This window comes from Bubalus kerabau, chromosome 21 (assembly GCF_029407905.1).
Source record: "Bubalus kerabau isolate K-KA32 ecotype Philippines breed swamp buffalo chromosome 21, PCC_UOA_SB_1v2, whole genome shotgun sequence".
NCBI lineage: Eukaryota > Metazoa > Chordata > Mammalia > Artiodactyla > Bovidae > Bubalus > Bubalus kerabau.
This window is the reverse complement of record NC_073644.1, coordinates 31836034-31863855: the sequence shown is the minus strand read 5'-3', so window position 1 is coordinate 31863855 and position 27822 is coordinate 31836034. Positions and strand designations below refer to the sequence as shown.

Here is a 27822-nt window from a genome sequence, read left to right as displayed (position 1 = left end):
GAGTCGGCTCTTCACAAAGTATCAGAGCTTCAGCTTCAGCATCAGTCCTTCCAATGAGTATTCAGGGTTGATTTCCTTTAGGATTGACTAGTTTGATCTCCTTGCTGTCCAACAGACTCTCAAGAGTCTTCTCCAGCACCACAGTTCAAAAGCATCAATTCTTGGGCACTCAGCCAACTCTCAAATCCATACATGAGAAGAGACCTTTGGCCTGTCCAAGCTAATGACCTACGTACCCATGAGCTAGCCTTATGTAACCGCCATATTACATACCTTCCAATTTCTATGCAGCGTCTGCATCCACGTGACTCTCTTTCCTTTGCGAGCTGACAAAGACCTGCTCAACCTTGGAGACTCAACCTGTCACAAGTCTTCTCCTCCATCCTCATCATATTTTGGGATCATGACCTGTTAACTGTCTGTCTAACTCACCATTTCCACCAGGTCAGAGACTCCAACCCTCTAGTAACCATCTGACTCCTCTGGAATTTAGCAAGTAACCAATAAAGAGTTCTAAACAGATGAGAAGGTCATATCTAAATGAAAGAGACTAAAGCCAAACCAAAACAATAATTTTCCATAAAACTTACATGTAGCATGAGGAGAACCTTTCTGAACTTTATATTTTCCATCATAATGTATCATCCTTCAAGCAGAAGTAATCAATTAAAAGACCTTAAATATTATATTTTTATCCAGTCATGTATTGATAGACATTTAGGATGCTTCCATGTCTTGATTATTGTAAATAGTGCTGCTATGAACACTGAGGTGCATGTATCTTGTTGAATAAGAGTTTACAATGGAATACCACTCAACTATAACAAAGAATGCAATTTGCAGTCATATGGATGGACCTAGATTATCATACTAAGTGAAGTTAGTGAAACAGAGAAAGACAGATCAAATGATCATGTATATGTGGAATCTAAAATATGATACAAATGAACTTACTTACAAAGTAGAAAGAGACTCACAGACGTAGAAAACAAACTTCCAGTTACCCAAGGAAACACGGTAGGGGAAAGATAAATTAGGAGTTTGGGATTAGCAGATACAAATTACTATATAGCAAATAAACAACAAGGTCCTACTGTGTGGCACAAACTCTATTCAGTATATTGTAATAACATATAATGGGAAGAAATGTATATATATATATATATATATATATATATATATATATATCTGATACACTTTGCTGTACATCAGAAACTAACATAAGTTAGAAAAGAAAAGAAAGATAGTGCTACGTCATGTCCGACTCTTGACCTATGGACTGATGGACTACAGACCTATGGACTATAGCTCGCCAGGATCCTCTGTCCATGGGATTTTCTAAGCAAGAATACCGGAGTAGGTTGCCATTTCCTTCTCCAGGGGATCTTCCTGACCCATGAATTGAACCCAGGTCTCCAGCATCGCAGGCATGTTCTTCACCAACTGAGCTAGGCAGGAACAACATAAGTTAACTATACTCAAAAAAAGAAAACTCAAAAAGACCTTAAAAAATTGTTTGTTCCCAAGGCAGTAATTTCTGCTCTGTGCAAAGTCATATTTGAACATGAGTGGTATCAGTAATTCAAAATAAAAATTCAATGTGCAAAAGCAAGTGAACTCTAGTTGGATTTGTGGGTCACACACAGGGTTATGTGTGTATATACTTATACACACACATGTATACCCACACACACATACTCACCTAGAGTTCCTATTAGTGTCAGAGCTGTCTGTATATTAAAAGTCAATAATCTTACATAAATTATATAGATGGTGACACAGAGTATTTTTTTAATAATCATTTTAGAGATGCATATAAGCCAGAGGGTACTATAAGAATATCAATGAGAATCAATTATGCCCATTTGCAATTTGGATTACATTTCCTTCAGTTCGCCAGTGTAAACAAGTCTTCTCCCAAATAGCCCTATTAGTAAATGAAATATTTACCACATTGATAAATTTGCCACAAAATTTTCTGACCAAAAACGTTTTTCTAATGTATAAAACTTCATTTCACAAGGCTTTTATTTCATATCTTTTGTTAAGGTTCACATACAATGGTGGCCTTTAAATAGTTTAATAGCCATGTTCTCTAATGACATCTTTTAAGGTTTTATTTTTTTTTAAATCAGCATAAATATAGGATCTCTAGGTTGATTGTTTTTGTTTGTAAAGCATAAATCAAGCTCCTGAAGCTCTAGAAAATGAAGATATTGCTTTAAATTCTGCTTTTAAAACTGACCCTGAAAATGAGTCTTTAAATATTTGTATCTTTTAAGGTGGGGGCTGACCTTGAGCCTTCTTAGCTTACTAAAGGCAGATACTCTGCTGAGACTGTTGTAAAGATGATAATAAATGGGAAGCATTTGACATGGTACCTCCTGCATCATAAAGATTATGTATTTATAGAACTAATAAAGAAATAAAGCTATTGGTGGGGGTATTAGACTGTATAATCAACATAGATAACCAACAAGTACCTACTGTGTAGCACAGGGAACTTTACTCAATGTTATGCGGCAGCCTGGATGGGAGGGGAGGCTGGGGGAGAATGGATACATGTATATGTATGGCTGAGTCCCTTCACCTGAAACCACTACAACATTGTTATTCGGGTATATATAAAATGAAGTCGTTCAGTCGTGTCCAACTCTTTGCGACCCCGTGGACTGTAGCCCACAACCCTCCTCTGTCCATGGGATTTTCCAGGCAAGAGTACTGGAGTGGGTTGCCATTTCCTTCTCCAGAGGATCTTCCCAACCCAGGGACTGAACCCAGGTCTCCCACATTGTAAGCAAGACACTTTACCCTCTGAGCCATTCGGGTATACCCCAATTCAAAATAAAATGTTTAAAGTTTGGGGGGGAAAAAAGAAAGTCCCCAAGTTCAAAATCATTTGCCACTAGTCATGTGACCTTGGGAGGTATTACTCAATATGTCCAAGATACGGCGTCGTAATCTACAAAAGAGGGATAAAACAAGATGACCGGGCTCCCAGGGTTGTTGCAAGGTTCCATGAGATAGTGCCTATATTAGCACAGTACTTAGCCATTCATCCTCTTATTATTTCTACTGTGTTAATTTCTTTAGCCTATTGGGGGTGATAGAGGGACAGTCAGATGTGCCCAAACAATTCTGGGAAACTAAAAATTCTCTCCGTCTAGTCAAGGCTATGGTTTTTCCAGTGGTCATATATGGATGTGAGAGTTGGACTGTGAAGAAAGCTGAGCACTGAAGAATTGATGCTTTTGAACTGTGGTGTTGGAGAAGACTCTTGAGAGTCCCTTGAACTGCAAGGAGATCCAACCAGTCCATTCTGAAGGAGATCAGCTCTGCGATTTCTTTGGAAGGAATGACGCTAAAGCTGAAACTCCAGTACTTTGGCCACCTCATGCGAAGAGTTGACTCATTGGAAAAGTCTCTGATGCTGGGAGGGATTGGAGGCAGGAGGAGAAGGGGATGACAGAGGATGAGATGGCTGGATGGTATCACTGACTTGATGGACGTGAGTCTCTGTGAACTCTGGGAGTTGGTGATGGACAGGGAGGCCTGGCGTGCTGCAATTCATGGGGTCACAAAGAGTCGGACATGACTGAGTGACTGAACTGAACCGACTGAAAAATTCTCTCTCTACAAGAACTTTAAAATTAAATTTTGTTTTAAATTCACCAAGTTAGCAAGAGTATTTGATGCCCATCTGTGTCTACATGTACAAAGAGACACAAAGCAGTCATGGAAAGGTGGACTTGATATGCATATGATACTCTCTTCTCAAGCAAAAGTCAAATGTTCCTATGCCATGCTGTACGAAGTTCTGAAATAGTTTGAGTGAGGTAAGTTGGTTGTCATATATGACATGTGCATATATGAAAACACTGAATCCCCAAGCATTACTTAGACACGTTCTGTGTAATGTTTGTTTCAACAAAGTGGCAACATCCATGACACTGAATTAATATTCCAGTTTCAACTTTAATGGCTTTTTAGTCTGCTGGTGTGGGTTTAAAATTACTTTCCCTTTGTGAGCCATGGATTATAAGAAAGACTTAACTAGTTTCATATTTTACATGTTATAACTAAAAAGACAGAATTTAAATCTTCAGTGAAAGAGGCCCCTTTTAAAGTTTCAAGCTTGAGTAACAGTGTTTTTAGGAAATGCATCGATGAGTTCATCAGATCACTCACAAAATTATACCCAAACAACTTTACCAATCTCTGATAGATGAAAAAGCAAAGAACCGGGAAAATTAAATGAGATGATGCATGAGAAATGCTCTATATGGTACCTGTCTCCTCTTCTTAATAAAGTTTTGTCATTACCATTGTATCATGATCATTAGTATAATCACCAGTCATCATTACCTATAGACACATCTATTCATCTTCTACTGTAAGAAGGAAACCTGGGTGCTATTTGCATTAAGTAGCCAAATTGGCAATAAATGTTCATTTTATCTTTCTTATTTTAGATAATCATTGTTTTCTGGTACATTGGCCACGCTGCTGTTCTAAGTATGTTCAAACTGGGAAAAACCAACGAGTGAGTAACAACATTTTATTCTACTTGTTAATAGTGGAGTCATAATCTTAGAATAAATATTAAGTGAATGAATCAGAGATTTCAGAATCTTCAAATGGACTAAAATGGAAATTTGTAAAGGAAGATGCAATCAAACCAGAAATTAAAACAAGATTGAAATAAGTCCCTCTAGTAAAAGAAATCATCAGTATAAGGACATCCAAAAATGTCTGCTTCTATTACACTAAAGCCTTCTATCAGAGTGTCATCTGAAAACCTGGAAAAATCATTATCTTTTAACTTCCTCTAAAATTCAACAGAAAAAAATTTAGAACAAATTGCAAACATCAATTGTGTTTTAAAAGAAAAGTAACATTGGTTATCCCTAATATTGATTCTCCTTCTATAAAGGAGAAGCTTTGCAATTCTAGACACTAAATCAAATCTGTGGCCACTGTAAGGGAGACCCTCATTGGTCATCAAGTTCAAAACAGATTAGGCTGCATTCAGAGAACACCAAAGTTGGATATAAGTTTTGTACCAGGAGACATCCATGCCATGACTTATATACTTCACTACTCACAAACTGTTCTTGCACACAGAATACATTACATTCCTTTTGCATTTCCCCTTGACATGAAAACATGGTTTTCAAAAGATGTGCTTTCCAAGACCCATTTTATGCTTTCCAAGACACATTTTGGGCTCCAGAACTCTCCAGATTAACTAAAAGGATTCTCCAGAGCTAAAGGAACTTTCTGGGTCATCTTAAGCTCCCTAACTTGGGCGAACACTACACTTATTCAGTTCAGACATGGATGATGCTCCCAAGGGTCCTGGAGACGCAGAGCATGGCAGGGTGCTGACTACAAGGGGCAAACACACCGAGACTTCATAAAGGGTGATGGAAAACCACTGCCTCTAAATTAATATCACTTACAGTAGGATTGGAGAAGCACATGTGTCATCATAATGAACAAATGTAAAGAGGTGTTTTGCTATTTATGTACGTGTGCCCAATAAACAGTATTGAGTCAGCCAGCTAACCACTTGGGAAAAAATAAAGCTTGATCCCCCCCAAAAAAAATTTGTACACGGAAATTAGCAATGCTCATGTACAAATGAGACAGAGAATTATTAACAGATTTCTTGATTCATTCATGTCTTGGAAAAAAAGAGGAGTTTCTGCCCTTCAGCAATGGGAAAGGAAGAGCATTGAGGAAGGAGTTAAGGAAAGATAGGTGTAGGTAGTAGATGCCATCGCTGGTGACTGACTGGGTCAGTGGGGTAAGGGAGTGGAATGATGTTACTGCTGGGTTCAGGTCAGAGTGCTTCCTGATCTTACCTGCCTGCCTCACCTCTGAGCTCCCCACCCTTCCTCACATCTAATACCTCAGCTACACAAAATTCTCCCTTCCAATACAATAAGTCCCTACGTGCGAACATGTTCTGTTCTGAGAGTGCAATTGTAAATCCAATTTGTTCATAAGTCCAACAAAGTCAGCCCAGGTACTCAACTAACACAATAGGCTACATAGTACTATATTGTGATAGGTTTTTAATACTTTTCACACAAATATTACATAAACAACAAAAAAATAAAGAAAACATTTTTAATCTTACAGTGCAGTACCTTGAAAAGTACAGTAGTATGGTACAACAGCTGACACATCTTAGCAATACCAGCTGTATCATCTCTGCTTTACGCTTGCTTCTAGACATTGTGGGCTTGAAATAATGATACTGAACTACAGCACTCTATCCAGCACGGTGCAGCAAAGCACACACACACACAGCCACTCGCAGAGGATGCACGTACATGACACCGCACACCAGACACATGAACCAATTACATACGAACACAAGTTCGCATCTTTGAAAGTTTGCAACTTGAAGGTGTGCATGTAGGGAACTGACCGTACTGTGTTCTTTCAAGTACTCATGCATTTGCACATGGAGTTTTTTTACCCGAAATACCTTTCTCCAGTGGAAGAAACCCCTACTCATCTTTCCAGACCCTAGGAGAATATTCCCAAACATCCACAGCTTTCTGCACCCTTCCCCCGCTTTCATCCCATAAAAATGCCTCCAAAGCCCACTGCTCACTCTTCCCTTGTGGGCATGCTTCCTTCACACAGGACTGAGCACCGAATCTGGGTTAACTTAGAACGGGGCATTTCCTCTGGACATTCATTCATCAGTCTGCCACATACGAATCAGAATAAAGCCCACCTTGAGCTATAATTATTTGTTTACCTGGTTTTACTAGTGGACTTTCAGTTCCCTAAGCCTATAGAAATATTTCTTATTTATCTTGGCATCTAGCAACATGGTAAGTGCTCAACAACTATTTGTAAAATAAATAATGAAAACAGTCTAACATTTATTAAGATTGATTAGCAAATAAATGTGCATTTGTATATTTTAAATTACAATAAAATCTTTAAGGCAAAAAAAAAAGATTCCTTCTTACACATAATTTTCAGCTTTTATGTTGTATATTTTTTTCAGTTGAGACTTGGTGTGGTTTCTCAAAGTAAAGATGTAGTTCAAAAATAATTCACCTCTTCCTTCTCCTCCATAGGTGCAGATGAGCCATATTTATCATCTACATTATAAAACCCCTTATTCTCTAAGCAGGCTTCCTATTCCTTTCTTTAACTTCTCCTTTAATTCTTAAAATATGGCAAAATAGCCAGAAGATAATACTTTTACAATAGAGGCACAGTAAAAGGTTTACATTATTTCCAATCTTGTGTGGGTCAAAGTCCTGCTTGTATAAAATCAAATACATATTTAGCTGAATATGATTATTTGTTGTTCTATCACTACAAACAAAGCTAGTGGAGGTGATGGAATTCCAATTGAGCTATTTCAAATCCTAAAAGATGATGCTGTTCAAGTGCTGCATTCAATATGCCAGCAAATTTGGAAAACTCAGCAGTGGCCACAAGACTGGAAAAGGTTGGTTTTCATTCCAATCCCAAAGAATGGAAATGCCAAAGAATTTTCAAACTACCGCACAATTGCACTCATTTCACATGCTAGCAAATAATGCTCAAAATTCTCCAAGCCAGGCTTTAACAGTATGTGAACCAAGAACTTCCAGATGTTCAAGCTGGATTTAGAAAAGGCAGAGGAACCAGAGATCAAATTGCCAACATCCGCTGAATGGTAGAAAAAGCAAGAAAATTCTAAGAAGTAAGAAGGAATTGATAATTCCTTTTTGAATTGAAGGAATTGAAGTCTGCTTCATTGACTACGCTAAAGCCTTTGACTGTGTGGATCACAACAAACTGTGGAAAATTCTTCAAGAGATGGGAATACCAGACCACCTTACCTGCCTCCTGAGAAACCTGTATGCAGGTCAAGAAGCAGCAGTTAGAATTGGACATGGAACAATGACAGGTTCCATACTGGGAAAGGAATATGTCAAGGCTGTATACTGTCATCCTGCTTATTTAACTTCTATGTAGAGTACATCATGCAAAATGCCAGGCTGGATGAAGCACAAGCTGGAATCAAGATTGCAGGGAGAAATATCAATAGCCACAAATATGCAGATGACACCACCCTTATGGCAGAAAGCAAAGAGGAACTAAAATGCCTCTTGACGAAGGTGAAAGAGGAGAGTGAAAAAGCTGGCTTCAAGCTCAACATTCAAAAACCTAAGATTATGGCATCCAGTCCCATCACTTCATGGCAAATAGATGGAGAAACCGTGGAAACAGTGACAGATTTTATTTTCTTGGGCTTCAAAATCACCACAGATGATGACTGCGCCATGAAATTAAAAGACGCTTGCTCCTTGTTAGAAAACTGAGACAGTGTATTAAAAAGCAGAGACGTTACTTTGCCGACAAAGGTGCTTATAGGCAAAGCTATGGTTTTCCAGTAGTCGTGTATGGATGTGAGAGTTGGACCATAAAGAAAGCTGAGCACCGAAAAATTGATGTTTTTGAACTTTGGTGTTGGAGAAGACTCTTGAGAGTCCCTTGAACTGCAAGCAGAACAAACCAGTCAATCCTAAAGGAAATCAATTCTGAATATTCATTGGAGGGACTGATGCTGAGATGGAAGCTCCAATAATTTGGCTACTTGATTTGAAGAGCCAGCTCATTAGAAAAGACCCTGATGCTGTGAAAGATTGAAGGCAGGAGAAGAAGGGGACGGCAGAGAACAAAATGGTTGGATGGCATCACTGACTCAATGGACGTGAGTTTCAGCAAATTCTGGGAAATGGTGAAGCACAGGGAAGCCTGGTGTGTTGCAGTCCATGGGATCTCAAAGAGTTGGACATGACAGAGCAACTGAATAACAGCAGCAACAACATAGCTGTGTGTTTTCCCTTGATGCAAATTATCCTGCTTTTTAATAGATCACGGCTTTAAATCCCATACTCCCAATAAATGTTTCTTTTTTTCCCTTTGTAGGATCAATTTACTTAAAAAAAAAAAAAAAAAAGATGCTCTGGTTAATGTCTTAGAGTGGGAAAGAGTCTAATTCCAGTTTTGTTATTAAATCAGAGGCAAGATGTTGCATCCTTAAGGAAAACTTCTGTCAACCAGATAATGTCCCCAAACCACAGCCCTGCACTGTTTAGCAATGCCCTAAGATCAAGACTTTAACTCTTGCAGACACAGTAGATAACCTTTTTAAAATGTGAATTATGTTTTTCCAGAGTAAATGTGTTGTATGATCACAGAGATTTAAATGATCTTTAAAAACTGGTTCATAGATTAGACGTAATAAAAAATAAACTTTTAGCGAAGGGAAACATGAGGTCAAAAAAACTATCTTCCTACATCTAACATATACACTGAAGTTCTCTAGCATGAATTTCCCAGAGTCTAATTCAGGGACTCTGAGGAGTTCTCAGTGACTGGTGACAGATTCCTCAGGGCTGATTCAGAAGAGAAGGAATATTGTGGTAATTAATTTACCAGAAGGTGGAAGAAAGACAAGGCCCTGAAGGCAAAGGAAAAAAACCCAAAAGACACTTGCTCTAAGGCCAAAGGGAAATGAGCCATGAATTTCGAAGGTCACTACCTGAAATCTAACACAGGCCCAGAGGCTTTGAAAGGGTATTCTGAAAACCTCGAATAACACCGGAATACAGAAATCTTTTCATTTCCTATTTACTAAGGCAACTTGAAATATCCCATTCCTATTAAAAAAGAAATTAAAATTCCACAGAAGTTACATTAAAACACAAGTTTACAATGCAAATTGGTTTTGATTCTACAGATGCCTCACTTTCTAAATTTTCAAGTTGTCAGGCAGTACCTTATAAATGTCATAATCAGGTCTTTCAAAAATTAACAGCACAAAGCAACAGAGGAAGAGGAAATACTTAAAGAAATAGTCCGACACCTTTGATTACTGAAGAATGGGGAAAGAAATTATCGAAAGTTTCGATACAGTTTAAAAAGTTATTCTGTTCATAGAGTTAAAAAGTTATTCTGTTCATAGTGTTTAAAAAGTTATTCTGTTCATAATACAGCTTATCTGTAAAATCATGCTCATGTTAACATTTAACTCAATGACCAATATAATTTATGTATTATACAGTAAACTGAGAAAGGTATATTTCTCCTACACACCATCAGTTCAGATAATTAAGAACCTAAGATATACCACAAACTGTAATACAAAGATAGGTATTTAACAATATTCAAAAGGGTTGTGCCTCATATCTAAATCAGATTTCCAGTACTGCACAGATTTCCCATCAGCTCAGCACCCACAGGAAGATCCCATGGTGTAGGAAATGGCAACCCACTCCAGTATTCTTGCTGGAAAATTCCGTAGGCAGAGAAGCCTGGTGGGCTACAGTCCATGAAGTCGCAAAGAGTCGAACACAGCTGACTGACTGAGCAAGCACACACACAGCAGTCACTGACTTCTGAAAAGCACAGCTAAACAAGCCTACTTCGGTGCCTTTTTAAAATATTCCTTCTTGAATCTCTTCTTATCTCCCAAGCAAGCAGCTCACTAAGCAGCTTGGTGATCAGGGGAAGTGACTGAGCTCGGAGTCTTGGGCTCCTAGTTGAGAAACGGCTGTTTTGAGTCTTAGCATCCACAAAGAGATGAGCAGGACTTCTTACAGACCACTGGAGTCACTTACACTTCCTCTCGTCATCAGATCCAGCCCAGGTCAGGATAAACTCTCTTTTTCTAGATTCTTTTAACTCTCACAATTTAGCATGTAACTGGTTTTAAATCATTTACTTAAATTAGTAATTCTCCTCGATATATTTTATTCCATTAGGATAGGTCCATTTTATATCCTGAAGCATTTGACAAAGTCCTAGTAAAGATAAATATTCACTGAAGCCCAGAATGGAGCCATTTAAAATATCTTTTAAGCAAACAGCTTATACCTAGATATCAAAATTTACTTTTAGGGAACATTTTAATATTATAAGGAATCTCTCATGAACGGTCTATTTTTTAAAGTTATTTACAAACCAGTTGTAATATTTTAGTTGCTAAGATGCTTTTTCAAATTGCAATATTATAAATCTTACTTCTTAGATTATTCTCCAGAAGCAGATTTTCTCCATTCTATGAGTAAAGCACGACATTCATTGTATTATTTCACCTACCATGTGTAATAATGCTTTCTGGGGAAAATACCATCTAATTTCAGGATAGTTCATAAGATTTCCCTGAATAATGATTACATTGCATTTGTAAAATGAATTATTTTCTATGCTACAATCATCAGCCCAAGTCAGCATGGTTAAATGGTTAGCTTAGTGGCTATGGAACCTTACCTATAATTTAACATTAAGGGAATGAAATACACGTGAACAAAGTTTGCCAAAGGTGAAACATTTCAGAATTGGGGTATTTCATCTGATCAAAATACATAGCATATGCAGGGTCAGACAGTGAGAGAGTCATATTTTTTTCACTGCCATCTCTTTAAATAGCACCTTTTTCTATATCAGCTCCTCACATAACATAACCCAGTTCAAAATTAAGTTTACAGCTTGGTATAAAAAATCTTGCTGTGAACTATTTGCAAGCTTGTTATAAAATCAAAGGACTGATCCAAGTATTTTCTCTGTATCATTATAAGAACATAGCTACTTGAGGGTTTGTTGTTGTTGTTGTTTTTAAAAATGCAACCAAGGAAAAGAAAAATACTATCAATATCCATAGGTGAGAATAAGAGTCTTCTCCGAAGGGAAACATTTCAGCACTGGTGAAGGCAGGGCTGGTCTGTACCACCTCGAAAGTTCTTTCCCACCCTGGTCTATGACCACAGGATTAGCATTTGTTGTTCTTCACAGTGGACTAAACTAAAGGGCTCTAAAAATACTTGGAAGCAGCCTAAAAGCAAGTAACAATTTATGCCAACCCCAGCAGAAAAGAATGCTGATATGAAATTTCCTGCCGGTGAACTTCCTAGGGGAGAAGTCCTAGAAAACACATGTGTTGTTGATCTGTTTGCAAAGCCATTTCTTCAATTAGTTCCTGGAGACACAGAAAGTATAATTAAGTAACTAAAGATAACATCCCCCAAGAAACTCATGTTCAACATCAGGACAAAGCCTACAGCACTGTTGCTGCTGCTGCTAAGTCATTTCAGTCGTGTCCGACTCTGTGCGACCCCATAGATGGCAGCCCACCAGGCTCCCCCGTCCCTGGGATTCTCCAGGCAAGAACACTGGAGTGGGTTGCCATTTCCTTCTCCAATGCATGAAAGTGAAAAGTGAAAGTGAAGTCGCTCAATCGTGTCTGACTCTTTGCGACCCCATGGACTGCAGCCTACCAGATCTCATATTTATCATCCTTATCCACCTCTGCCCCAGGTGCTACTACACAGACAAATTGTCGAAAGTCACACGACACATAGAAGACTAAGAATCTGAAAAGAAAAGACTTTGATCCAACAGAAACCTGGATAATCTACAGGTTAAGCACAAACTCTGCTGTACCAGGAAAAAAAGATGGACCACATTGACCTGAGCAGAAAACAGCAAGAAAATACTTTTACAACACAGCTGAAAGAATCATGAATTATTGAGAGCTGGAAAAGACCTTAAAGATCATTTTATGGCAGAGGAAACTAAGACCCCAGAGATAAGTGACTCACTCAAGGTCATGAAGCTGGTTAGCTGCTGAACAAAAAGCAGAATCCAGATCTCCTTCCTTTCAGGCCAAGATTTACTCACAAAGTCCCCACCCTCCTGAAGCTTGATTTCAATATATTCTCTCATTCCTCAAAGGTATGATCAATTTTAAGGCTGACTGAAAATATACACGCACACTATTGTCAAATGAGTTCAACCATGATTTTCTTTAAGGCAAATGGAACAGGCATAGATATTATAAAGTCAGGGTGAGCAATAATCACCTAAATTCAGTGTTTGGAAGACACACTAGGTTGGTGCTATGACCAACTCCCCACATTCAGACTTTTACCCGGGGGTGAGAAGGTACATATTTTGCTTTAGTTAGTTCCCCAGCTGCCTTGCAGAGTTCAGAGGAGAACAATTTTGCAGAATTTAGAGAGCTGTCTCCAGCTGAGTTCACATATAATCTGCAGCCTGTCCAGGGTAGCCAGTAAGCAAATCAGCCGTGAAGACTTTTGTCTGACAAATTTAAATTACCAAATACCAACGGTACAAGCCTCGGTGCTAGCAGCTAGCATAAATGAAAACTGTAGATTTAATTCTCTGTTTACCTATTAGCCCCTAAGCCTTTACTAATATCAGTCAGAAGCAGTGCCTGAAAACTAGCAAGCAATATTGAAGACAGAATTCAACACGTTACTCAGAATTCTACAGATATCCATGGGGTGGATGAGGCAAAAGAAGTCACTGAGCTCAAACACACCAGCAAAAGGAATTTTATATTTCCTTTGTTTCTCTTTCTTTGTTATTTTGCTCTCACAGAAGACTCGAAAGTACCAAATGATGACAGAATCACCAACACTTTAGACATGCTTTTTGTGTGTTCATCTGTTGTCAAGCATCTGAGAAATGGCCAGTGAATCTCCCTGTTTATCTGGCTTCTCCAAGCCACTATCAACACATTTCACAGAGAAGTACTGAGACGCCACAGAATACACACACACACACACACACACACCCATCAGGGTCAACAGGCCACCCTTACTAGGTTATTGATCAGCTAAATAATTGTTCCATTTTGCCCTCACCCTTCAACCTTATCCACCCAGCAAAACTTCATATCTGGGATCAATATAGCAAAGCACCACCTCTCACCCAGATGCAGCAAGCTGCGAGTTCCTGGAAAAAATCTTGCAGCTATGTTTCTCTGCCAATGCATGCCTCGAGTCCTAACTGGGTAACCAGCAGGCATGGATTTTTTGCTAACACTTATTTCTACCCCCTCCTCAGGGACCATACTGAACCTCCATTAGACTCTCGCCCAACCAGTGGGTGCCTTTACCTCCTACTCTCCTGGGAAGTCGGAGGCCGTCAGCCATGGTTAAAATTCAACTCCCCTCTCTTCTACCTTCTACCTTTCTTCTACCACCAGTGCTCCCTGGTAGCTCAGAGAGTAAAGAATCTGCCTGTAATTGACACAGGTTCGATCCCTGGGTTAGGAAGATCCCTGGAGAAGGGAATGGCTACCCTCTCCAGCGTTCTTGCCTGGGAAATCCCATAGACAGAGGAGTCTGGTGGGATGCAGTCCATGGCGTTGCAAGAGTTGGACACAACTGAGCGACTAACACTGTTATTTTCACTACCTCTAAAGTTATCAGCATTCACACCCGTTCTGAACTCCAGTTGAAAGTCCTCTCCCTATTGGTGTCTATCCTTCCAATTGTTTCCCCGACCCTAATTTTACCTATAGACATAGGTCACCCTTCCTTCCTTTTTTTCAACTACTCTTTTTTTATACTTTGCTGTACCCAGGCCATAAACTTACTTCAAGATGACCGTTTTTTCTCTCCAGGCTAATTAATTACCACACTTGTAGGCTCTACTTTGGCAGACCCTTTCTCCCACACCCCCTCCCACAATTCATGCATACAGCCGGACACATGCCCCCCCTTAATTCAAACATCCTGAGAAAATACTCTGCTGCTCAGTCATCGAAGCTTTGCCTCTACCTGTTTCACCCTGCTTCTCTGAACAGGCTTGATTTTCCTTTTCAGGCTCCTCAGTTTCCCCCTGTTCCCTGAATCGTAATACCCTGGGGCCATCATTCCCAAGTCAAGGCTCTTCCCACTCATCCTGAATGAATCCACCCATTACAGGATGGTGGGCGCTCCTAGATCTGGACCTATTCGCCCAGACTTAACCTCTGTCTTCAGAAAACCATGTACAGTGATGTACTCGGCACTGACTGACACTGCCATGTTTGTGGACACCTCTATCTGATGAACTTTCTCCCTAGCTTGGTCCTGTACTTGCAATCCTTTTTCTCACAGTAATCCTTGAATCCCTCCTGTGTAACACTGTGTTTGGGACTTAATATGTACTTAATGGGCTGAATGAATGAACTAAGCAATTACTTCTAATATTATAATTTTCTATAAAATTAGCATTCGAGTCGTAAACTCATAGCATTATAGTTAAGGGCATAGGACACAGGATGTAAACTCCTACTGCACTCATATCTCAAAGGGGAATGAAAATATTATCCACCAGGAAGCATGTTTCCCACTGTATTACAAACTTGTTCTACAGACTAATGACATTTAGTGACCAGACTATAGGACCTTTGAGACCTCGTTAATTTCTGCCTAACACAAGGGAGAAGAGTTCAACTTTCTAGCAGGCAGAAACAGTGAGGCTAAATTTACTCTGGAACAACCTGGTTTGCCATTGAGAAGTTGATGCAATTAAGAACATGTGTTTATACATTTCTAAAGAAAGGATTAATGGGGTTACTATTTTCTTAGCCTAATGAAGTAGCTTTTCAGTTCCAGAATTACCCTAAGGTCCCTTCCAACAGCAGAATTCTGTACTTCTCCAGTTATTGTTAAGCTTAAACAATTTCTCTCCTTCTGTTTAACTCCTTAAGTCTCCGGATCAAACTTTGCTAATTTCCTGATTTATTAAGCCTTCATTGTTCTTAAGTTAAAGGGTCCATTTACTTATCATTCAATCACGGTTGAGGCCTTTCATCTCCCACTGAGAACAGACTGTGTACACAACAAAAATCTTCAGAGCGGAATCAGGAACAGAAAAGAAGAGCGAATCTCCTGGATCAGCCTCACATCCTGTCAAAATCAGGACCCTATGAGTTCTGTGGGGGCATTGACCACGGTTGTAAATAGTATATGAATCTGGACAATTACAAATGTATGTTTTTGCTTTTTCGCTCATACACAAGCCCTACTAGGGGCTCGCCTCAAGTTGAATGGCTCCTTGTGTTCAGTCCAGTTTCCCAGCCCATGCCCTCATCTCATTAGAATTTCTGTATCCTCTGGTCTCGCTGAGTTCCCTTTACCTTCTTTTGTATCAGACAAAAGATGGTAATTTACGTCTAATTAACGGAACTGAGTCATAATGAGTTCTCTTCTCTTAGACAGCATTTGAATGTCCAAAATAACCAGCGAGATTGGGCTTTTGAGACTCCCTCCAGCTTAAGGTTTTTCTAACACAATGCTCTTATTCAGGCCTTCTGCTTTGCATACAGTCAGAGGGCTGGAGGTTATCCACATTGTGAAATTCTTTGGCTAGCCATGCCCTGAGTGATTTCATGGCACGCAGGCCGATTTCATATTTTCTGCTGAGGAGCTCTGTTGAAACAGTCAAGCTTACGATGGCATCCTTTTCATGCTTCTTCCTTCGACTTTTAAATGCCAGCTTTTGCCAGTTGATGAACTTGATAGCATTCTTTATGAGATCAATTTCCTTGTGAAAGATACAAAAGACAGGATTAAAGAGAAGTCTGATGCAAAAGCACACAAGGGCTGTGCATCTGTGTGAAGAGAGGTGTGGGGAAGCATAAAGCCTTTCTCCCCACGCCATGAGGAGGGACAAAGATGGAATGGTACAAACACAAGCCTGCCTGAAGAAAACAGAGCACATGTTCTAACAGAAGCAGTAACCGGGTTAAAGGACTAAAAGCATTTTCTTGCTCTCTCACATGCCAGGGTATTTTAAACTGCCCTCTATATGTGCCCACATGCCAACAGAAACAAACCACAAACTCATGCCCTCCTGTAATGACACCATTTAGACACAGTGAGTTTCGTTTGGTTTTTTGTTTTGCTAGTTTTTTTTTTTTCTTTTGTTTTTTGTTTGCTTTTTAAAATTTTTATTTTCTATTGGACTACAGTTGATTAACAATGTTGTGATAGTTTCAGGTGGACAGCAAAGCGACTCAGCCATACATATGCATGTATCCATTCTCCCCCCAAATTCCCCTCCTATCCAGGTGGCCAGGTACCATGGAATAGGGTTCCATGTGCTATACAGTAGGTTAAGCATTTAAAATATAGCAATGTTGGACACAATGAGTTTTTATTCCTGGGACTGGTTTCATCCATTTTTTTTTTATTACATTGGATTAAAAAGCAAAAAAAAAAAAAAATATTTCTCTCTACACTTCGAATACCTCAACCAAAATATATTAAAATATATTCCTTGGATATAAGACTGTTATATTTTTAAAAGTGTAGTACGTCCCTGGTTAAGACTCTGTGTTCCCAAATGGAGGGGACATGGGTGAGGAATCAAGATCCCACATGGCACATGGTGTGGCCTTAAAAAAAACAGTAAAACAATTCAAAAAAAAGTGTGGCAAGACCACTTAACTATTATCCTCTTCTACTGAAATACATATTCTCTGCTGCTCCAATTTTAAAACCAATAAGAAAACAGAACAAAAAATAATGCTGACTTCCAAAAATAATCCAGACTTTCATCATGGGAGCCACGGGGCAGGGAAATTATAGCTGGGTTACAAAAGGACAGGGCAAATGCAGACTAGTGATTTTTTATTGTTTGTCTCCTAATCTTTTCCCCCATCTCAGAGGGAGTAGAATGCAAAATTGACAAACACAAGCTTCTCAATAGATGTATTTAATTTAACAAAATGGAAAGACGATTTTTGGTAACTAGGTTCCCTGGTGAAAATGTTAAACTAGACAGTAAGCCAGAGAAAATGAACTACCTTGATCAATTAGGCTTAATGGGTGAGAAGCAACTAACTTACACAGCTAAGTTGACAAAAACAGGTTAAAGTAAAAAGACTGTTTCAAACGAAATTAAAGTATAATTTTTTTTCTTTTCTGGGGAGTGGGGTGGGGATAGACTGGTACTCAGAAAATGAATGACATTTTTGAGTGTATAAGCAAAAATCACTATAGGCATTTTTAAGCAACTGCCTTTACCCACTGAGTCTGAAGATCTAGTATCAGAAATATGAATGAGAGCCCTGGACATGCAAATGGGTTTGGAAGTTAATTTATAAATCTGACTCGTGAACCATAGCTTTTATTTCAAACTAAATTGGAAATCATGGAGATGTCTCCAAGCCAGCTCAGAGAACCCTTTCTAATTAATAGCACAGGGAATCTTATGTACTTAAAGGCAGGCAGATTCTGACAATGGCAGAGGAAAGGTCCTTCTTGGGTGTAGGTCTACCCTAGAGGGGTCTGGTGAGCTATAAAAGTAAAAAAGTAAAGGGTTAGCCACTCAGTCGTATCCAACTCTTTGCAATCCTACGGACTGTAGCCTTCCCGGCTCTTCTTCTGTCCATGGAATTCTCTAGGCAAGAATACTGGAGTGGGTTGCCACTCTCTTCTTCAAAGGACCTTCTTGACCCAGGGATTGAACTCAGGTCTCCTGTATTACAGGCAGATTTGCTAACGTAGCAGACAGAAAGTAAAGATTCCCAGCTCCAACAGCACCCCCAGTGGTGGGGAAGGGCTCCTAAGAGGTTGAGGGAGGTTTCCATGACAGCCACCTTCCCAGCAAGTCAAGTGTTTCTAAACTGGGGGCTGTCTGCACATACCAGAGATAAGGAGGATACAAATAGTGTAAGTGCAAACTGAGCTGAAGCAGAGGCTGTGTATTGTGAAAGAAAGCACGAGTTTCATGCTGGATGTCAGGTAAAGACGATGGGCAAATTCAAAGGAAAACCAAGGCTGCCTTAAAAAAAAATTAATACACAGATTGTTATACTTATGTGTTAATTTGTAAGAGTGACTCTAAAAGAGCTTTATAAACAAAAAAATTACTTAGTTTTATATGCTGAAGCTGAAACTCCAATGCTTTGGCCACCTGATGCGAAGAGCTGACTCATTTGATAAGACCCTGATGCTGGGAAATATTGAAGGCGGGAGGAGAAGGGGATGACAGAGGATGAGATGTTTGGATGGCATCACCGACTCAATGGACACGAATTTGGGTAAATTCCAGGAGTTGGTGATGGACATGGAGGCCTGGTGTGCTGCAGTCCATGGGGTCACAAAGAGTCAGACACGACTGAGCAACTGAACTGAACTGAACTGATTCATTATTATATATGTGACTTAGTTTTACTCATTTCTCCTTTCTCATAACTGAATATACATAGAATAGAAAAAGGAAGCTGAGTTTGACAACAGATCAGAAGTAAGTTCCCTTTATTTCCCATTCAAAACCATGTACTTTGAGAAGATGTTTCACAAGAAAGAGCAGCTGGAAACAAACCTCAGGAAAACTTGAACAGCAAACAAACTTCTCTGACTTGAAGGCAAATAAGGACACTGTGAACTACTAACTTTCTGAAAAAATATTTTAGGATTTCAAACAAGTCAGAAACCATGTAACAATTACCACAGAAAAACCAAAGAATACTATTCAGGCACAGCTTAGAAAGATTATGGAAGATATAGAAGTTATAATTATATAATCTTTGCATCATAATTATTATTATAATCAATCACATTTCCCAGCTCTAAGAAAAATTTTAAATCACTGTGTCTCCTTATATTCAGGAATATCTAGGGATTTCCCTGGTGGTCCAGTGGCTAAGACTCTGAGCTCCCAGTGCAGAGGGCCCGGTTCAATCCCTGGTCAGGGAACTAGATCCCACCTGCTGCAACTAAGACCTGACACAGCCAAATCAATAAATACATATATATTTTTAAAAAAGGAGTATCTAGTTTTTCACAATCTTGTTCCCAAAAAGCCTTTATGATAGTCTGTACAGAGAGTCACGCTTTAATTATTAAATTATTATTATTGAATAAAGTTAAATTATTTAAAAATCTGAAATGTGGTTCAAGTCCAATAATCTTTCTAAAACAAATGGTTATATCTAATTCGTAAACTTCCTATTTATACCAAGTTATACCTATAACTGCGTTTTGTTTTTAAAGAAAGATTGGCGGAAGCAAGTTAGCTGAAATTATGATTAGTACTCTTAGCAGGTCTTATTCCTAGAAATACAGTCAGCTACAAATATTGTGCTGGCAAGTAACACCTAACGTTGTATGACAGGTGCCAGGAATATAGCAGGAAGCAAGACAGAGCTCAAGCCTGTCGCCCTGGAGCGGCCCACACTTTAGATCCGTGTTTGGCAGACAGAGAATCTTCAAACCCATGGCAAATTGTGCTTTTATAAACTTTTTGATTACACCCTTTCATTAAATCTTCAAGTCTTCAGTGATGAGAAGCTAAAGTGTAGACAGCAACTTTCAAAAAATTATTGAATGCCATAGATACAGGCATCTTGGAGCTCAACGAGGCTGTTCCTTTCCTTTTTGAATATAAGTCCTAATGTTTCACTTATAACCTAAGTACAAAAAAAAAACACCTGACTCCCTCTTGCATATTAGTAATGCTCTTTTTTGCATGTATGGACTAAGTAATGATAATGAAAGAACATATTGAATACAGTATGTTTTAAAATGCCTGCATATAACAATTATCTCAGTCATATCTAAATTAACCAGAAGAACAGTGACAAATGTGTGGTGCTATTAATAATATGGATTCATATATTAGGCAATAGTTCTGAGGCCCCTAAAAGAAAAGAACCAAAATCTCATCCAGCTTCTCAATGCCACCCTTGAAGGACAACTTGAGGGGCAGAAATGACAGAACCAGTTTGCCAAGGTGAACCAGGTGCCAAGGTCTCTCTAGCAGGATGACACTGAGGTCTACTAGCTTTCACCCAGGTAAGATCTATAAACTCTGTTTAGGTGCCACCCACAACCTTCTTTCCCAAGAGAACATTTCTCCTTTACCTACAAAATTCAAAACTCAACTCCATATATATTTGACTTTATTCCCGTACACGCTTAGAAATGCTCTAAAAGCTTTTCTCCTTCCAATCTTATGGTAGATAAGAACTTAACGGAAGCTAAAATACAACTTTAGGGCAAAAGACAAATTTTCTCTTATTGCACTGTAGAATGTTGCATCTATCATGGACTAAAAATATCCTGAATTGAGTATAATATTTCTAATGCAACTTTCTGGTTTAGGGAAGGAAAAAAAAAAAGTCCTTTCATTCCTTTTCACTCTGCCTACAAGTAGAACACTGAGATAATAGAGATTAAGCCTTAAATTTCTACCTCCAATAGTAGTAGAATCACAAGAGGACTGAGAAAGCATTTGTCTCTACAAGGTAATATCCAATACATTAGTCCTTTGGGCAGTTTACATTGATTTTGCATTCAATTGAATAGGTCAACTTTCCCATTTTTTTCCAGGACAAAGTTGTAAAAATGCTAGAATCTAGATATATTCTGATATGAAGACACAAGAAGAAGGTAAACTTAAGAATACCATTTTCTGTAATACCTAGATGATTACAAACAGGTTTATTTTTGTTTTGTTTTGTTTTGCTTTTTCCTGTCAATACTAGAAATTGACACTAGGGATCATAAACCAAATGGAGGGCAGAGGTGTTAAGATTGTATGTCTTCCCTCTCCCTCACCACCATCCCCCTCCCTATTCTTAAATTACTTTGAGAAAAAGGAAAATGAAAACGCCCCCTGAAACTTAACTGCCTTTCACCTAGTCTATAACTAAGTGGGTTTAATTCCCTCTAGTTCAGTCAACCAGAGACTTTGTCCTTCAGTCTGTCTGGCAAATATTTCACAATCCTTCTAATGTGTTTTTGTGAAGTATTGAAGGAAAAAAAACTCATTAATCTAAACCATTAAAAAAGATAAAATAATATTTTGATGGGAATGAAGTGATTAATCCTAACGATTAACTCCAATTATTTTTCAAAGTATAGGTTTCCTCAAGCTTCACAGAAAAAAAGATACTTTAAAGAAAACCTACTGATCCGCTCTTTGAAGGAGCTGCCATTGGAAAATTAATTAACAAAATACCGATATGTATCTTCAGGTGGTCTTCTCTCTGGGTACAACCGGGTCTGGATCTCCTCTTATAAGGACTCAGACCTCATCAGATTAGGGCTCACCCTGATGAACACAGGGCTTCACTGGTGGCTCGAATGGTAAAGAGTCTGCCTGCAATGCAGGAGACCAGGATTCGATCCCTGGGTTGGAAAGACCTGGAGAAGCGAATGGCAACCCACTCCAGCATTCTTGTCTGGAGAATCCCATGGACAGAGGAGTCTGGTGGGCTACAGTTTATGGGGCTGCAGGAGTCAGACACGACTAAGGGACTAACACTTCCACTGGTGACCTCACGTTGACTCAGTGGCCTCATTTTCCCTTTATTACCTCTGGAAAGCTCATACTTTCAAATACAGTCATTTTTTGATGTACTGTTGGGTTCAATATATGTATTTGGAGGGACAAATTCAGCCCACAACATCCCCACTAGCCAAAAATTAACCCTTCCTTTCTGAGTGCCTCTACACTGTCTAATTTTCTCAGCCCAGTGTTGTTTATCTCCAAGACTGATGAAAGAAGATTGTGGGAAAGTCAGAGAAATTACTGACCCTGACGCCAAACCAACAACCGTCAGAGCTAGTCGCGGTCTAACCTTAGCCTTTTCATAATTGAAGGAATGATTATTTTTGTGTATCAACTTGGAATGATTATGATCAAACAAACATAAATATGTCAGAGGAACAGTTGGACAAAGAAATTTTACTTGTTAGCACTCAGAAGCCCAGGGTAAGGCACTCAATCCAATGATCAAAACAGCTGTATCTCAAGAAATAGGAATAAAATGCTGATCAGAAGAGAAAAAAACACAAAAATCCCAAAGCATGAAAACTATAGAGCCTCAAAAAACTGAGCAGTTGTAAAATCCTAATATATAAATATTATTTTTGTCAGAGACCATATTTTTAGGGAAAACCACAGGAAGACAAAAATCATAACCCAGGGGTGGCACCAAAATCACACTGCTAGTATTTATTTCTAATTTTATTTACATTCCAGAGACTGCACGAAATTACAGGAGGAAATCACAGAAATTTCCACATCTTTCCCCTTGTTTTAACAGTAAAGGATGAAGTTCATTAAAAAGACCACCTGGAACTTCCCTGGTGGTCCAGTGGTTAAGAATCTGCCTTGCAATGCAAGGGACACGAGTTCAATCCCCAGTTGGAGAACTAAGATCCTACATGCCACAGAGCAACTCGGCCTGCATGCCACAACTGGAGGGTCCATGCAGCACAACAAAAGATCCCACGTGCTGCAACTAAGACCTCATGCCGACAAATAAACAAATAAACAGAAAAAAACAAAGATACGTTCTTGACAACCAGGCAGATGCATTCAATATTCAAGCTGAGGCCACCACCCTACATCTAAGTTGAATGCTCTTTGCAAAGACCACCAATGAATCTGAATGCTTTTCATGCTGTGGAACAGACCACAAATGTAGGTGGCACCGAACCATCGCCTCTGTCATTCTGAAGGGGTTGTTCAGAAAGACAGTGACAAAAGGAGCTGATCACTTTTTCGTAAGTCACCACATTCACCTTTGAAAATATGGTTAATAATGTGTACAGATCCCCTTCTCCAAAAAAAAAAAAAATACACGAACATACACAATTTGGCATTTTGGAAAAATCAAATACTCCCCTACAAAATATTCAAGAAGTAAAACCTCTGACAGATCAGAAACAAAGCCCAAGTTAGAAGATATTAAGTGAAGTTTTTTTGCCCCTGAGTCCTATCTTAACGGAAAGAGTTTCTATGTAATAATGTAATAAGCTGAGAGTTCTAAGTTTTTGGAATTCAGTGAATAGATAACACAGTTTCAAAGGTTTCTTTCTGCCCTCTACTCCATTCTAATCCCATATGGAGGCTACTGTTGGCTGTGTCTGGTATGACTAAGAAAAAAAATATGTCTTTATCTTTTAAAGTCTAAGCAAAGTTAAAGACAAAACATTCGATTGTTCTCAAAAACAATAAAACACTTGACAAAGTTCAGACAAAACATTGTGAAAAGCACTGACATTGTCAGCCAGATGCATGATTAATACAATTTCCTTGACATATTTTATTTCATTTCTTTATGTATTATATAATATATTGAAAAACTAAAACTCAAAATTCAGTAGCAATTTGTACAGGTATTTGTCACAAAGAGAACTGTAACTAAACCCCCAGAGTAAACTTCAATCCCACTTTTTAAAAAAAGCAAAGAGCATACAGATATAAGAAATACAGGTTCTTAGATCCAGGAAACATTTCTGGAGGAACATATAGAATGATGAGGGATGGGCAGCACATAAGCACAGACTGTCCTTAGGGCCAACTAGACACCCTGTCACACCTCACCAAGAGCAAACCTAAGTTATTCTTGAATCTGATTAAAAACTCTTAGGCTCAAATATGCAAAGAGACACCTAAAGTTCATTATATTTCTTAAGAAATACATTCTATATTTTTGAAGTATTTTCCTTTCAGGGGAAAAAAAAAACCCTCTAGCCTGGGGACGGTCACAATTGTTTTGGAGTTCAGCTTCCCCAAATATAAAAAGGAGTTTTAAATAGATGATTTCTAAGATCTCTGCCAGCTCTAAGGGCTACATTTCTAAGACTTTGAGGTTTTAACGGATGAGGTTGGGGATTTATAGCTGGCCAGGCCAATTTAACTAAAAGTTGATCAAGTTGGGGAAAATAAGCTTTGATGAATTTGTAACATGTTATTATATAATTTTTCCAATAATTCCTGATCACTGCTGCTCTACAAAAGTGTCTCAGCTCATATTTTTAAGTGCTTAAAGACCCTTTTAAGCTCTAAAACCAGGCTTGTCAATTACCTACAGACCCAGGTTTTCCCTCCGTAAAAGGTCTGGCCAGACTTCAGGCACCACAGCTTTCTCATCATTACATGCTCTGTGTCCAATAAATCCTAGGACAGCACTCAGACATCCAATAAATACTTGCCCAATTAATGAACAGACTTAGGAGGTACTGCATTGCTATGTGTTAGGCGTGAGGAATTAAACAAAAGAATCTGACTATGGGTTTCTACCTCCCAAGAAGCATCCAGAAAAGGGAACACAGACACATAAAAAAGAATTACAATGTACTGAGATTAAGTTCCACAATGGAGAGAGTACAGGAGGTATAATGACAACACAGAGAAGGGATGAATGAATTGGTATGGGGCCTAAGAGGTGCTTACTGTGAATAACTGCGCGCATACCAATGTCCGAAAACGAACTATTTGGGGAATTAAGCCCTTTGTACTAGCCATGCTTCTTTTACTGGTTATTACGAGGGTGGCTCAGACATGTTTTTATTCTTTAGTCTGGATCCAAATGAAAAGCCAATAACATGAGGTGCAATTCCCTCTGTATTACTAGGTCTGTAGAGGTACAGAATTTAAATTTTACATACATAAAAAGCGTATGGAATAACCCCATAAAAAATGGAATGACCTTCACTGTGGCAAAGAAAAGGCTCCACTAGGCAACTATTTGGGCAAAAATTATGAATAACGATTTTACACAAGCCAAAATCCCAATGGTATTAGGTCTACAAAAAAATGAAGTAACCGTGAGATGCCATTTTATGGCCGCTAAGGAAGCAAGATTCTTTTTTTTTAAAATAACACACATAACATACAATGAGGAAATTTTTGCAAAGAATACTATTAATTAACAACACATTTTTGGAAAGCAGTATGAAAATAAACGACAAAAGCAATAAAATAGCTTCAAATAATTCCACTCCTAGGAATACAAGCTCTAAAAATACCCCAGAAGAAATCAAAAAAGATATAAGCATTAAATTGTTCATTTGTCATTATCTGTAATAAAAAGTGGAACGAAATCCAAAAGGATCAAATTAGGGAAAAACACTTAACAAATTAAAATAGAGTGACACAATTTAATATTATGTATTCAATAATTTAGGATCTTAAAGGCACTGCAGATAGAAACCAAAAAATCTGACACCAGGAAAATGTACAAACTATGAAATGCCCATGTACTTTGTAAATAAATTGTGTGTATGCTATGTCACTTCAGTCGTATCTGACTCTTTGGGATCCCATGGACTGTGGCCCATCAGGCTCCTCTGTCCATCGGATTTTCCAGACAAGAATACTGGAGTGTGTTGCCATTTCCTCCTCCAGGGGATCTTCCCAACCCAGGGATCAAAAACCATGTTTCCTGCACTACAGGCAGATTTTTGCCGGCTGAGATATTGGCAAAGCCCAAGTAAGAAGTAAATAGCATAAATCAACATTTGTTCCCTTGTAGCAGCAAAGCTTAAAATAAATGATAAGCTAGACACGCTCCCTACTCAAGACCGATCATATGCAAAATTAAAAATCTGCCAATGGAGTACAGGCATGGAAATTTACAGCATTAGATAATTTTCCCCATGAACATAAGTCATCATTCAAAGTCTAGAGCACATGTCACCTCTTCCGGCCGCCAATTCTCACAGCAGAAAGTAACATTTACTCTGACCTCAGTATTTCCAGTACATTCTGTTAGGTTTCTCCCAAGGCATTAAATCAGGATCTTCCTTGCTGTAGAGGGTCTCTGTGTACCGATTCTGACTTCCGGGGCGGGGTGTGGGGGGCTGGGGAAGGAGGGAAGAGAGAAAGGGGGAGGGAAGCGGGTGGGGGGCAGGAAGAGTGACACCCTTTCTGAGCTTACACACCTGCATCTACAAAGAACAGATGTGTGATTTTTGCTTCCTGAATTTTTATATCTCTAACAGAGTTAGAAGAAGGAAACCAGAGGGGTTGTAAATGGAGGTCAACAGTCTGAATTCTCCTCCTCACCTACGGGCTACAACATTCAGAAGAAATCAAAGCTATAATTTGGCTCCTTTGTTCTTTTGGAAAGGAACTATGTAATTAATTAATTTCTTTGTACTGAAGTATAGTTGATTTACAATCTTGTGTTAGTTTCTGGTGTACAGCAGAGTGATTTGGTTATACTTACATATATTCATTTTCATAATCTTTCCATTACAGTTTATGGCAGGATATTGAATATAATTCCCTGGGCTATATAGTAGGACCTCATTGTTTATCCATTCTATATATAACAGTTTACATCTGCTAATCCCAGACTCCCAATTCATTCCCTCATTCCCCATTTGCTTCTTTTTAAAATCTTGAATTCACATTAAAATATTCAAACCAGTCTCCAACTTTATCAATGCAAAGTGATGGTTAAACCAAAAAACCCTAAGGGCTCTTGCAAGTGCATTCTTATCTAATCTGAAATTCTCTCCATATCTAAAGTACACTCCATTGCTACTTAAATACATTAGAAAACAGTTGCTATAAAGGACCACTGAAATAAAAGATAAAAATAACCTTTATAATTTTTTTCAAAATCCCATAAAGGTTTTCAAAATTTGATTAAAATGGATAGTTTTTTGTTAATTTCCTTTTATTTTGAAAAGAATACATTAGGAAGATCACAAAGGAATCTTACAAACAGCAAAATTCTCAATGTGCATATCCTGTGTTCCCAAATTTCATTTGCAGAAAATTTATCCTGAGAAGATAATCATGTACATGATAAAGATTAAGCTATAAGGATGTTTATTCCAGAACTGCATACATTAGCAAAAAGTTGGGGGAGGGTTAGTAAGTGCTCTATAAAAAGACTTATTAAATAAACTGACAGCCCATCTGTATATTGTATTGCTACACAGACATTAAAAAGATATTGAAGAATATTTAATAACATGGGAAAATATTCAAAATACACCATTAAGGAAAAATGCACAAATGTACAATGGAAGTCAATTCCTGAAAAAAAAAAAAAGTAAAGTTGATTCTTGTTATTCTCTGTAGTTATATTCTATAAAATCATTTCAAACACTGAGTTAGTGAAAATTTAATTATTCCTCCTAGGAGAAATTAGGAGTGAGGGTCCTACAAGTCTGTGGTCATATTTTTGTCAACTAATCAATACATAATTTTGTTGTATGTGTGTTTCTGTTTAAA

General features: G+C 38.4%; 1 protein-coding gene across 1 annotated transcript in view; it reads right to left on the bottom strand.

Annotated features, from left to right (window-relative positions):
• Window positions 1-27822, bottom strand: part of CDH2 (cadherin 2) — a 247160-nt gene that overhangs the window by 131541 nt on the left and 87797 nt on the right. The window lies entirely within an intron of this gene.